General features: G+C 45.7%; 1 protein-coding gene across 4 annotated transcripts in view; it reads right to left on the reverse strand.

The window, feature by feature from the left end:
• The window catches only part of LOC106809000 (monocarboxylate transporter 13-like), a 17,879-nt gene that overhangs the window by 7,550 nt on the left and 5,863 nt on the right, over positions 1-4,466 (reverse strand). The window contains exons 1-2 of one of the 4 annotated variants that reach the window (XM_014811937.1): positions 2,914-3,110; positions 2,486-2,570 (exon numbers count right to left, since the gene is read on the reverse strand). The exons of 2 other annotated variants lie outside the window; for them this stretch is intronic. The gene's annotated coding sequence lies outside the window, so the exon portion shown is untranslated. Of the gene's footprint in view, positions 1-2,485; positions 2,571-2,913; positions 3,111-4,466 lie in introns of those variants that run through there. One more of the 4 variants, XM_014811939.1, reaches the window with a different exon arrangement.

Here is a 4,466-nt window from a genome sequence, read left to right on the forward strand (position 1 = left end):
TGTGTGTGTGTGTGTGTGTGTGTGTGTGTGTGTGTGTGTGTGTGTGTGTGTGTGTGTGTGTGTGTGCGCGCGCGCGTGTGTGTTTTAAATTATGCGCATTAAAGGTATGACACTATTCAGCTCACTCTTATCCTACACGCGGCGTATTTCTTGAATCCGTAGACACTGCATTATATGATATCTCGTCAATATACTAATGTCATGACATATGCCGCCTTAGGGCATTTGTTTTGTCTACTGCCCTGAATACACAGATACAGATATACTATACGAATACAGAATCAGATACAGATATATAGACACAGATGCAGATACAAATACAGGTAAGGATAGATACATGTGCAGATACAGATGAAGATAATATTGATATAGATGTAGATGTAGATGTAGATGTAGATGTAGATGTAGATGTAGATGTAGATGTAGATGTAGATGTAGATGTAGATGTAGATGTAGATTTAGACGTAGATGAAAAGATATAGTTATCGATATAGATATTGATATAGATATAGATATAGATATAGCTATAGATATAGATATAGATATAGATATATTTAAAGATATCGATGAAAACCTCTCCATTGGAAATTTTCAACTCCGGTGTCTATACGTGGGCACGCGATGTGATATGCGATACTTCGGGAGTTATTTTTACAGGCGAAGAGTTTTCTCGAACATTGTTTCCTTTTTCTATGCGTGGGTGGAGAACAGATTACAAGAGAGCTTCTTGTGCAACCGCGGTGAACCCCGTTACTCTGCCCGAACTAACCCCGAACTTAGCCCTGGATGAAAACGGGCGATTCAAAGTGTACGGTTTCATGCTCGGCGTACGGAATGCAGACACCCCGCACGATATATACATATATATATATATATATATATATATATATAATATATATAATATATAAGACATACGGGCAACAGCAGGCGGACAGGCACCCCGATTATATCAATTTGATCACGTATATGAATGTATCCATGTCATAATATCATAAACAAAGCTATAGGTGCCGGCTGACTACGCACCTATTGAATCGCGTTGCCATGCAAAAGGTCTAACATACTACAAAGGTGTAACAACCCCCCTGTGTTAATCTACAGTACGTCACCTTAAAAGAACTCAAACCAACCAAAGAACCCCCCCAACTCAACCCCCATGATGAGCCACAGGTATGAGGCTTTTAGCCAATATCGTGCGCGTAAGGCGCATGCGGTGAGTGGAAACGCATAACGTTGTCTTATAAGTCCTATAAGGAGGACGGCCTATCAGGAGGACAGTCCTATAAGGATGGCATCGCCGTGAAAATCGCCTGGTGTGTCCACTCAATCGCCGCCGATTTCATCGCCCGATGGCCATGCGGCCGATGCCATCGCACAGATCAAAACGTTTTTCATAATTATCGCCCGATGCCATCGGCCGATGCCATCGCCCGATGCAATCGCCTGGTGTGTCCGCGACCGGCGATAACATCGCCCGATTGTACAATTCATCAGCCAATCAGAGTTCATCAGCCAATCGCACTGCCGCCGCAAAAAAAACCCTAACCTAACCTAAACCCTAAACCTAACCTAAACCCTAACCCTAACCCTAAAAAAAAAAAAAATTAAATTAAATTAAAGTGCCTAGTAGTCATATAATATCGCATCTAACTGCCGAGTGCTCGCCCGATGCCATCGGCCGATGCCATCGCCCGATGCAATCGCCTGGTGTGTCCACGACTGCGCGATAGAATCTTTTAAGGATGAAGTGGGGGGGGAAGCGTGATGCTCACATGCACCACGCTAATCCGCCCCTGGAGCTCTGCACAGCAGCAGCTGTATGCGCTTGTGGGCGGCTTGGCTTTGAGCCAACTATAGCTGCTGGCCATACGGTAGCGGTTTTCGGTGACCTCAATAACACTCCTGTGTTTACGTCTGTAGTCCGTAGCGCGGCATGCACGGGGAGTGAACGTATCGTCCCTCGAAACTGTCGATACCTTTGCAGTTTGTTAAATATTTATCAAATGCCGTCACCCCTCTCGTATTTGTTATAGCGCCGTGGCAAGTCAGCGCACGTGCATACACCTGCTGACACACACACAGCCTACGTGCCTACGGTGCGTACAGTGCTACGGTGCTACGGTGCCTACGTGCACACAGCCTACACAGCCTACGTGCACACACCACACACACACACACACACACACACACACACACCACACACACACACACACAACACACACACACATCACACAACACACACACAACACACACACACACACACACACACACACACACACACACACACCTGATGCGCGCGTGCGTGCGTGCATACGCGTGTATGACGCATACGTGTGCGTGGGCCACTACGTAAATTAAAGATCAATCAGCTGGGAAACGCTAATGCCCTCGATCTGACTACTACCTCGCAGTAGTACGCAGCTACGTGTGCTCTACTCGACCACCCTGCACATGATTACGTCATTGTGTTCAGCTATATACCTACCCATGATGGCTGTTCGTTGACATGGAGCAGATGTGGGGAATAATCACGAAGGTATAAACAGCCCAGTGGCAATTAATCACCAAGGCTAGAATCAAACAGAAGAATCAATCTAGAATTTAGAGCCCCGTTACGAAACGCTAAGAATGCAAGCGCAATTTGATTGCGTTGAATACGCTGTATCACTGCAATCTACATCCTTTACGCTGAACTTAGATGCAAAATAACGCATATTGCCAATTAAAATCGCCACTACATATATGACTCTGTACGATAACTCCACTAGAGAATGTTTTTACGCGCACGTAAATGCTTCAATAACGTGTCGCGACACACGCAAAAAAACGCGCGAAACACAAAAGGCGCATTTCCTACAAGAACTAGTATCTCTCACTACATTATGTTACTTCGTATATGCGCAAATACCTTACCTCGCCTTGCAACTCTTCTGCATGGTCACCACGGCGAATTCGCGTGGACTTGGTCCCTGCGTAAGGGTTTTTTCACGCTGTGTCATGCATGTAGCAGCGAATTCTGGGTCAGTTTGGTGCCGCTACAACTAGCAACACGTTTATAACCGACATCATACGTTGAGCACGAGAAACGTCGTTTATAACGAGAACGTACAAGATCGTCTCCTCTGTGAATCCGGCTTCTCCTCCTCCTTCCTGCTACTCTGCGTTATTGCGCGCCTAGAGACGAGTTCCTCCCGCACGCACCTCCACGCGCACCGCTTGCTTCTATTTTTATAACATCCAACGCTGCAAAAATCGATTGAGATTCGTTGGTATCGGTGTCCGGGCGACGCTGGTAGTCACGCGCTGGATATTCAACAGAAGGCAGGCGTTGCTGCGATGTGATCACTTTTTCGTCTATACACGTGATAAAGTGGAGGTTGGTGGCCGGTGAGCTTGCACTAGTACTAGCGATCGCTGACCCTCTCTCACTCTCTGTCGCAACATTAACACTCGAGTGTTTTAGGCGAAATTCACGCGCAGTAGCTGGTGTTTCTCTCTCTCTCCAGCGGTTCTTGTCGTCTGCTGAGCGAGCGCTGTTGTTGCTAGCCTTAGATTCAACTGCTTGCTTAGGCATCGACGCTTCCACTCGCAGCATTGGCTGCCGCGTCAACGGTGCGTGATGACGACGTGCTAGTAAATGGCACGCTAGCAGTAATACGTGTAATCGTATATACCGAAAGCAGTCGGTAGTGGCGAGCGGGCATGCATTATACATGCAGTATAGCCTCAGGGTGTCTTCGGTCATCCCGTGAGAAACTTACTACGTCTATATGGCGAAAGAAAGCGCTAGAGTGGCCAGTAGAGATCACAAGCGCAGTTACTTGGCCGCATGACAACGCATGGCAGCCGCTAATCGAAATTCGTTCCATATATCAGAAAAAAAGATTTAGGTACGCTAACCAAAATAATATATACAATACAATAGCAAAGAATATACCTGCTCATTACACTATGAAGCGACAAACGAATGCGGGCGATGATAGGATAGTTGCAAATGAAATTTGGTCCATTATATGGACCCGCTGATGGCCTGTATGTGCGTTCAGTCAGCTGCACTAAATCGCTGCGTTGTTTCAATAGGGGGTCGTACATTATTGGGCATACGCGAATGTTATTGATTCCATTAGGCAAAAATAAATAATGCCCGAGCTGAAACTGTCTCCTTTTGAAAATAATGTAGCGGTTATACGGTAGCAGAGTTATACGGAACAAAATGGCGTATTACACGCATTACAACGGAAACGCGTGTGCAAGACGCTTCAAGTAGAGTGAGGCGATTTTATTTAGCATATAATCAAGGATTATATTTCATTGCATACAGTGGTTTGCGGCTAAACTAAATCCGGTGGCATTATAAAAGGATTATTCATTGAATGTTTACCTTACCGTATTACGAACGCAACTGCTGTTTTCAAGCATTCTAATCGCTTACGCTATGAGACAGCGCGCGTGAAACATCATATAGG

Source organism: Priapulus caudatus, unplaced genomic scaffold, assembly GCF_000485595.1.
Source record: "Priapulus caudatus unplaced genomic scaffold, Priapulus_caudatus-5.0.1 Scaffold321, whole genome shotgun sequence".
Taxonomy (NCBI): Eukaryota; Metazoa; Priapulida; class Priapulimorpha; order Priapulimorphida; family Priapulidae; genus Priapulus; species Priapulus caudatus.